The sequence below is a fragment of the Chenopodium quinoa genome, unplaced genomic scaffold, assembly GCF_001683475.1.
Source record: "Chenopodium quinoa cultivar QQ74 unplaced genomic scaffold, ASM168347v1, whole genome shotgun sequence".
NCBI lineage: Eukaryota > Viridiplantae > Streptophyta > Magnoliopsida > Caryophyllales > Amaranthaceae > Chenopodium > Chenopodium quinoa.
The window spans coordinates 1,671,728-1,681,978 of record NW_018745024.1 but is presented as its reverse complement, the minus strand read 5'-3'; the positions used below and the strand labels follow the sequence as shown (position 1 = coordinate 1,681,978).

General features: G+C 37.4%; 1 pseudogene; it reads left to right on the top strand.

The window, feature by feature from the left end:
* The first annotated feature begins 7,013 nt into the window (after window positions 1–7,013).
* On the top strand, window positions 7,014–8,983 carry LOC110708264 (annotated as a pseudogene).
* Window positions 8,984–10,251: the final 1,268 nt, after the last annotated feature.

The following is a 10,251-nucleotide window of genomic DNA, read 5'->3' as shown; positions in this document are numbered from 1 at the left end:
ACTAAGTATAATTTTTTTTTATTGGAGGATTAATATCCGACTTACCCCCTTAAAAAAATGACAGAAAAAACGCGCACACAAGACTCTCTTAAGCATGGTCAAAGTATATGTATTGGTGTGTGCGTTGAGTGTAAGTGACATGCTTGAACTCTTGTGTAAGACCATGGGACTTAGTGCCTAAACTCGATCATCGACTCAAATCAGTACTATTGACAGCAAAATTTAACCGAATTAATTAGCAAACTGATTAATTAGACTCTAGGTGATGACTCGACCAATAATCCGAACTGTTGTCCAGACGACAGGACTGGCGTCGCACCGTGGAGCTTGGCGCCAGACGACAGAGCTGTCGTCAGGCGCTACACTTCATAGTGTGGCGCTACAGCTCAGATCTTGGCGCCAATATTGGAGCTTCGATCTAGGACTGTTTTCGGTGTTATTAGTCAATTGGGGTATGCCTAAAGTCGTACTAGGTCAATTCCGATTAAAATATTAGACTTTAATGACTCAAATTCATTAATTAATTAATTAATTAATTCGGCAAAGTTCTTTAAGTCATTAATTTATTTAATCTCAACACAAGTCAAACAAACGGTTAAGAGAAACATAGAATATATATACGCAACAAATAATGCACAAATAGTCAAGTAGGCACAATATGATGCAACGCGTTTGCAACCTAACCATGGCTCTAGTTCTCTAAAGTTCGGGATATGGTTTAGTCAATAGAGGGTCCATGGTTAATTGTCCGGATGCACCGTGCGGAAGCCTAACCATGAAGGGTTGGCGCGAGTGGATGGGACACCGCGAGTTTTAGAAAAAACTCGCTTCCATGGTTTGGTGAATTCAACATCTCGGATGTACCCTTTGTTGCACGGAGCGTTTAATCGGGTAGATGTAGCATGAATTCCCAGAGGATTATGTCCATATGTAGAACACATATGGGTTTCAGAAAAGTGAGAAAAAATACAATCAGGAAGTAGGATCGAGCAAACAACACGAAAAACCGGTCGAAATTAGAACGCATATTTCTGGCTCGGTATTGGGGGAAATTAGCGCCAGCAAACAGAGACTGGCGCCAGCTTTTAACTATAGCGCCTTGCGCCAATACTAGCGTCTGGCGCTACGACTAAAATGTTGGCGCCAAGCTCTGGCCCCTGACGCTACTTCCCACATGCCTCAGCACCTTTCTGTGCTCGATAAAATTTTTCAGTTTCGCGCGGTGTCATTTTAATCCTAGTTGTGAAAGATATTTCTCAAATTTCCTACGTGTAAAATCCTATGTTTTTAACTCATTACGGATGGTCTTTCAAATGAGAACTTTTTTATGCATATGACAATAATATTAATCAAAATTACGCACATGAAATACTTAGAATGTTTCGAGTCTCATCCACTCATTCTAAATCATTGCCGAAACAAATTCAGGAATTAAAATAGAAATCCTCCCCAGCAGAGTCGCCAAAAACTGTAGGGAATAATTTTAAAGCTTTAATCCCACTAGCTTGAACCCCACTGTGATCATAAACTAAAGTACGGTGGCGTCCAAAAGGGAAGAAGATAGAGCAAAAGAGTCGCTAACAAGTTTTAGGAACTTGTAAACCGTTCATAGGATGAAGGTTACACCCCTTAACGATCCAAGAGATCGTCAACTCCATAAGGTCTAGAACCAAATAAGGGTTCGGGGATGAAGGTACAAATCCAACCTAAAAGAGATTGAACCTGCCTTAATAATAGACCTCTACTTTATTCTGATCGTATTCATGTGCGCTCTTTAATTAACATGCAATCAATAGGATTAACCTAAACCTGTTTAATCTATGTTGGTTGAATATTAATGCACAAATAAATCTATTATTGGCGATCACTTGAATTATAATCACATTAACCCTAAACAAGATTATTAATTATCTTATTAAGCGTGATTACAAGTACAAATTCCCTTTAGACATGCATAAAAGGTGTGATCAAACAATAAAAATAAATATAATCAAGCAACATAATAATAATCAATTATGATAATAAAATTATAATCATCATCAAAATAATAATAATCATCATAAATAAAATAATAATCATCAAAATAATAATGATAATCATCATAATCATCATAAATTATAACAATCATAATCATAATCATGTTCATGTCAATATTAAAGCACAATAATAATAGCAAGATCCTAGGCATGATACTAACAAGATTAATAACAAACCCTATCATGTCACTAAGCAATAAAAATTAAAGCTTTAACCCTAACATGATACTAACAATCATAAATATTAGGAAGAACGTAGGAAGCATCGCAGGAATCATATTAAGCATATTTGATATTATAACTTTTTCCCTAAACATGATACTAGGAATATCATAATAACAATTTAAACATGATTTCTACATCATAATATCAATTAAAACCATTAAAGCACTTACTTTGATGCCTCGTACCTCTTTCTAATAACAAAATACACACGTTAGTAACTTCAAGTAAAATAATAAACAAAACAATTAAATTAAATAATTGAAAGAGAGATTTGGGACCAAACCCTCAGAAATTAAACCTTTCACAGCTAGGGCGAAGGCAACTTCGAATATGGCTAGGTGTTTCTAGGTCTTGTGAATGCGGAATTTTGTATGTGAAAACAAGGTTTAAGAAAGAAAGATGAATGAATTAAGAGAGAATTAAAGATTGCGAATGAAAACTGATTGATGATGAGAATTCGTGAGAATTGGTGAATGAAAATGGAGTTTTTAATACGTTATTTATAGAGACAATCAGCCAAAAAGATAAAATAAACAAAACAGAGTCTGATGCACGAAAATTAGAGCTGGCGCGAACCCTGGCTAACTGGCGCCAGGCACCAACACTAGCGCCAGGCGCCAATGGCTAGCGACAGGCCTGGTTCCAGGCGCCAATGCCTGGAGTCAGGCGCCAAGCCTGTTTTTAACGCGTTTTTGAAAATCAGATAATTTTTCCGTACTGGAGGATAAAATCATATAATTTCCTCGAAAATGCTATTTGACTTTAATTAAAACTCTGAAAAGTCAACAAAAGTCAATTTATCAATGCTAATTGAATTAGGAATGAAAAGAACCTTCTAGAAGAATCTAGAAGAATAAAACCATTCCTAATTGCATTAGGAATGATAAATCATATTAGGCCCTCCCCTAGATCATTGGGTCGCACATAAGGCTCAAACCGGGCCCAGTTTAGAAAATTGGCCATAACTTCCTCAATATTCATCGGAATTGGGCTTATAATATATCGTCGGAAAGCTCTTTGCAAGCCCCATCTAACTACAATACTATTGGATCCATATCATGGACCAACCAAACTGGATTGGCTGTTTTCTTAAAAATAAGCTTTCAAAAACAGAGAGAAGAGAAAAAGAAATTAAAACTTTCCGCAACACTAGACTTTCCACACTTTCGCTTCATTCGATTATGATGCGACGTGAAAGGTACTCATCACTGGGTTTGGTTTTGGGGAGACACAAATGGGTGTCTACAACCCTCTCGGCAGACCCACCACCAAAACCACCTCCCCTACCCAACCCAACTACTTAATCCACCTCCTCTACCCATTTTTCGCCCACCACCGAAACCGTCCCTTTCCAATATGAAGGGCTGCTATTATGGGTTCCGATTTTAGAGCTAATTTGTGGGCGTTTGAAGAGGTTGGTTTGTGGTGTCTTCCGGCGGTTGTTGATGCACTTGTGGTGGGTGGCTCGGTTTATTGTGATGGTGGGTTCGTTTGGTGTTTACGGCGATGAGAATGCTTGTGATGTTGTTGCTAATTTGTGGGTAGTGCGATTGCAAAGGAGAAGGAGGAGCGACAGCGCTGCAATTTCGGTGGTTTCGCGGGCTGTTGCTGGGGTCGAGTCGGCCAAAAACAGGGAAGGAATGGACATAATTGGGAAGGGGAAGGATGTTGGTGGCCAGAATCGGGGTGGGAAAGGAAGACAGTGCCGGAATGGGTAGGGGGCCGGTGGTTACGTACTGCCGGAATCTGGGTTCATTTGTTTTTTTTTATTTTTTATTTTTTATAATTTTTTTTTATAATTTCATTTCTATTTTTTTTTTAAATTTGACCAATCACAGGATGACACATGTCTAGTAACTTGTAATAACAGGTTAAATGACCGGTTAGGACCATTTAAAGAGGATGAGGTATAAAGGTAGGATTATTACAAAAATAATCGAAAGATAGGATTATTTTCGGCAGATGAGGCAAAGGTCGGATTATTCCGAGAAATTTTTCCAAAATTTTAAGGGAGAAACTGAATTGAGTGTTGATGGTGTTCCTATTGAAAAAATTGTTGAATCAATTGTGGGTAAAGCTTCCAAAGTTTGAACCAACCATAATATGTTTTCACCTATTCAAAAGCTGCTGTTTATTTTTGTTCACCTAGCTATCATTCCAAGAACCCAGCATAGACACGAGGCTAATCACCTTGATGTTGTGCTTATGTATTTCCTTGAGAATAAAACTCAGATAAACTTTCCATCTTTGATGATCCAGCACCTCACCCACTGTCTTGCCAATCATTTAAAGGTTGGGTATGCAAATTTGATAATTACTCTTCTTGAAAGCTGTGGAATTTCCATGACAAACTATGAATCCCTTAAGCTTAAAACTAACCATTATGTCCAACCCAAAACACTTGAAGCCCGAAACCTAACTGTTGTTGAGGGAACTACTCAATTTCTTTCCAAATCCCTTTCTAAGCCTAAACAGGATGAGAGTAGTTTGAAGAAAAAGGAAGATGAAGAATTGGATAAGTGGTTGGAGGAAGAGGACAGTGAGAAAGAAGGTGAACATAAAAAGAAGGAGGTGATTGTGATGTCAAACCAAAAGGGTACTCAAAGCTCTGGGAAGAGAAAGAGTACTAGGTTGGCAATAAGGCCAAAAGGGAAGGACAAGGCTGAGTCTGCTGCAGTTGTTGATCTGAGTGAGGAGAAAAACAGTGCACCAGGGGATTAAGGGATCCTTGAAGAGAAAGCTGGTTCTCAGGGGGAACAAGGCATACCTCAAACCTCTGTTGAAAAAACATTTCCTACAGGTTCAGGTTTTGCTGCCTTCAGCACAGTGAGTTCCACCTTGGAACTTAAAGCTCTCAAGGAGACAGTGCAAAAGCTAGTTGATGTCCAACCAGGTTTGGTTCAAAGGATTGAAGCTCTTGATGAGAAGGTAGTGTCAGACTTGGTGAAAGCTTCCACATAGCTCACCTCAGCAATGCACCAGAGCACATCAACTCTCTCTAAAGGGCAGGATGATCTTTTATTTGAAGAAATTGGAGGACTTGGTCATTGAAGAGGTGCCAGAGAATGATGCTGAAGAAGAGACCCAGTCCTCCGCCCCTAAAGCATGATGTTTTTCCTTCTGTCTTAGCTCTAAAACTTTATCTCTTTGTACTTGGTCCGAATTGAACTTGTTTTATTTTGCTTCTTTTGGTTTGTAAACAATTAAACAGGGTATTTTCTTTTGTTTTTGATGTTTCTAGAGGAACATCAGTTTGTTTTTATGGATGTTGCTTGCTTGCTTTATGACTATTTGCATACTATTTCTACCTATATGTGCTTTGTTCTATGCTTTGGACACAAACCATTACAATGGTGTTGTGTTTAGATATATATGTGCATTAATTTTTATGAAAGCCAAAAGGGGGAAAAGAAAGGCAAACTCAATTGTTGACAAGCTTCTCCATCCATCTGCATACTAAGGTATATAAGGTATATAATTTAAATTCAGTTCCTTGTTATTTGATATGTTCTAGTTAAATATTTTTAGTTCTGTTTTACTTGATTGTTACTTCTTTATTTTACTGAGTTTGCTTAGGTTTGTCATTCATCAAAAAAGGGGAATATTGTTGACCTTATATGTTTTGATAATGACTCAAGGAACCTAAGCAAACCTATTACAAGTTTAACTCTCGTTTTTAGCTTTGATTTATGACAAGTTTATGCTATGAAATTCTTGAGTGAGAAGGGAGCATGGAACAAGATCAGAGCTAGATATGGAAGAATAAAGATATCAATCAAGTCGTGTTCCTTGAAGAGAATTGAAGCTCCAGAGTTGAAGCTTCAAAGGAAAGTTCCTTGAGTGAGGAACTGCAGCTTCAGAGTCGAAGCTTCTCAGAGTATCAAGGAGTCTAATGTATTTTATCTTTACTTTAGGCAACTTGTATTTGTGTTAAGTACATTACAATTGATAGGATTTAAGTGGATTTAATTTTATTTGATAAAGATTTTATTTTCCATATTTTAACTTGTTTTAATTTAATTTCGAAAAATATCTTTTGAGTTAAAATATCTTGTTAGTTAAAAAGATTTTTTGTTCTAATTCCATCCTATTATTTTGGAAAATCTGATTTGGAAAATATTCTTTATAAACGGTTGTTTTACTTGGTCAAGGAAGTTGAGAGAAAATAGGAAGTTGTAAACCACTTCCTTGTAAAGTGCTTAGCTTGCTGCCCAAGCACCCACGAATTGCACTTCCTTGTTTTAAAGGAGTTGTGGTTAAGTGGTGATTAAGGCAACTACAATTTAATTGCCTAACTCTTTATAAATAGCCTCGGTTTTCAGTTGGAAAAAGTACACTTGAGCATTACAGTCTTTTAGCTTTTAAAAAAGAGTCATAATCCACTTAAGTCCTTGAGTGTTTTTGTACTTAGCAATTTAGAGTTTAATCTTTGAGTTGTATTGGGTTAGAATTTGGGGAAACTCTAAGGGTGTTTTATTGCTTTGAGTGAAGCAAGGAGAAAGAGAGAGAGTTTGAGAGTTCGACTGATTGAGGGATAAGTTGAAGGGAGCTTAAGTTCATAGAGGAACTTGAGTTTAGAGTCTTAATTTGTAATAGGTTGTTTGCCCTATTATTATTAAGAGTTGAGTTAAAATCCCTTGTGATCGTGGTTTTTCTTCTTGATTAGAGCCAAGAAGTTTTCCACGTAAAATCACTCTTTGCACTTTTAGTTTTTATTCGAGTTCCTTTATAAATTCCGAAAAAAATTACCCTAATTCCTCCACAGTAGAATTCACCCCCCTCTTGTTCATTCCAGCCTACAGTAACAACTATTGAACCGCAGTTGATTCAGACTGACGACGCCCGATTGCCAAGAACCATCATCAATCATCTTCCATGGTCGACATATGACCTCTCAACTTCCCTCCTTTCCTTCTCGATTCTTCACAATTCTCAATCGTCGTTTGTTGCTTCACCTTTTCCTGACTTTGACATCTTCCCCTACCTCTCTCCTCCCTTGTCGTTACCCCATTTCCATCACCCAGTTTCCGCCATTGCAGCACCTTCAGCTTTCAGGTAATCTCTCAATTGTTCAATACCCGGATCAAAATCATTCACTTTTCCCCAAATACTTAATGGGTTTTTGTTAAATTACGAATTAATCGATTTAACAGCTGAAAATAACGAAATCCCAGAAAAATTATTGAATACCCAGATCATAATTTGTGAGAATTTCCCCTTTTGTGGGGGATTAATTGTTGGATTTAATGGAAACTTGTTAGTTTATATGATGTTAGGTGCCGTCCAATTAGGTGTATTGGCGGCTTGTATAGTAGTTCTTGTTCCAATGGCGTTAGCAGGGTGGCATTTGAGCCGCAATAAAGTGTTGTTCTTTAGTGGTGCTCTATTCATTTCACTTGCTGTTGCTGTTCATCTTTCTCCTTACTTTCCTTCTCTTACCGACTTTTTCCCTGATGTTTCATCATCATCATCATCTTCGTCTTCTGATGTTTCATCATCATCATCATCTTCGTCTTCGACATTAGTTGTTCTTGAGAATCGTGAGTCTTGTATTTCTTTTCTTCATCGGATCCAGTGGAAAAAACACCCTAGAAATATGAATGTGTCTTCTAGTTGGAAATGGATATTGTCAGATGAGAATGTGTTAGCTTGTGATTTTCAGAAGTTGGGTAGGAAAGATGTTGGGGATCTGCTTAATGGGTCTTGGGTGATGGTTGCTGGGGATTCGCAAGCGCGGTTATTCGTGCTTTCGTTGTTGGATTTATTGTTGGTTGAGGAAGAAATGGTGGCGGTTCGAGGGAGTTGTTTAAGAGGCATAGTGATTATCATTTGGTGGTTGATAGAGTAGGGTTGAAGTTGGATTTTGTATGGGCTCCTTATGTTAATAATTTGACTCACTTGGCATTGGAGTTGAATAGGAATCATAGCTGCCCTGATGTTCTGGTTATGGGTTCTGGTCTTTGGCATATGCTTCATGTGAATAACGCGACTCATTATGATGCTTCGTTGCAGCTTCTGAGTCGTTCTGTGATGCCATTGTTGGTGGGTAAATCTCAACCTCATTTGTTTTGGTTGGGGATCCCAACATTGATACACTCAATGCTGAATACTGAAGAGAAGAGAGAGAGAATGACTAGCGCGACACAATTTGCTTATGGTTTAGGAGTTCGTGGTGCTAAGCTTTTACGGCCTAGTGGCCCGTTTGTGTTGTTGGATATTCAGTCTTTGAGTGGGAATTGTGGGGAAAGATGCACAGAGGATGGAATGCATTATGATGGGGTTGTATATGAAGCCGCTGTTCATGTCATGCTTAATGCTCTACTTATCCAGTCTCAACAAAAATTGTAGTGATGGTTTTGTTATTTAGCTGGCCGTTCTCTGACATTGATCACAGATAGCATCTTTGATGGAGCGTAAGCTTTTGGTACTTTGTAAGAGATTGCTTCATCCCTGTATCTTTGATGTATCTTGGGTGATTCCTGATGTATACTTCTCTACGTTTTGGATTAACTTTTAGCATGAGTTTTGATTTTCTCGTAGTGGAGAGATCAATTGCTTGATTTTTCTTATAGCTTAGTCAAACATGTATTAGTATGGTATACTTACAAAACTTGTATGCTATAGGCAAAGGGGAACCCTTAATGTTTTTCATTCATTCGAGTTAGAAGCTGTATAAGTATGTGGTTGCACTGATGGAATAACAATCAAGAGATTTTTTAAAACCTTTTTTCACTTCTTGGAGATCTCCCTGTTCTGGCGTTCTTTGGTACTGTATGACTGTCACTAGCATTGCAAGCCTGCTTGATATTGCTACAATAATTTAATAGTCTTGGATGATGTAACAGAAATATTTTGCTATCCGTTGAACTTGCCGGAATCTGTCGTTTGTAATTGTGACTTGGAACTGAGCATTATATCTTCTCTGGTTGCAATATAAGGATGGTGTGGCATCAAGGCGATCAATCACATCAGCCATTCTGGTATGTTGTATTTTTAATTTTTGCTCAGCTTTAATGGTGCCAGTTTAGTAACGGAGGTTATGCATGTCATTAAAATGTTAGATATTTCATGAAACGGTTGTTGAGTACACTGAAATTATATGATTATACTAGAAATTTGGTAATCAAGAGCTCCATTGACTCAGAATTGTGTGACAGTGCATCCACATGATGCATCTGTAGAATGTTCTAATATTTTCTACTGGAATTCAAGTGCAGAGAGAATTGTTTTTGTCTTTCTTTCAATTAGCATAGGATGATTAATCATTTACTTCCAATCTGAATTTCCACTATTTCCTGCACATCCAAAAGTTAGAACAAAGTTTCAATGATCTAGAGCAACATGTCAACGAATGATGTTAAGAGTAACTCCATGACTAGTGTACTAGTAATGACAGATAAATTGGGCTAATTCTATAAGTTAGCAGTAAAAGTATAGCCCTTGGTATCTAATTGGAAGTCATGCAGTTTGTGACACCCTAATTTTTGCTCTAATGTCACATTCATTTCCCACATTTATGACAAGTTGTAGATGTAATTAATTCTCAAACCTTCAATCAAAAATTGAATCTCTCCTTACTTTATGTATTTGGTCCTGTCCTAAATATGGTTAATAAGGGCAAATATACATACAACAGATGGTGAAGGACACCTTCCTTCATGAATGAAATCTACAAGGGTTAGGAGGAGGAGCATTGCCTAGGAGGAGAGTGGAATTTTTTTTTTACTGTGTGTAATTTTTTATGCATCCCTAATGTGAATTACGAAATTTTATGATTATTTGTGGAGGACCTCCTGAGCTTGGGATATTTTGCATAGTATTTGTCCTTGTATATTTATCGTAAATGTTCATCCACGTATCTTGCCTCTTGACATATAAACAGAACATCACATACGTAGCTAGTATTCTATCGTTGCAATGGATAACTATTTTTTCTCTTTTGTTTTAACAGAAATGTCTATGAACATATTCCAGAAAAACCAGATTTAAA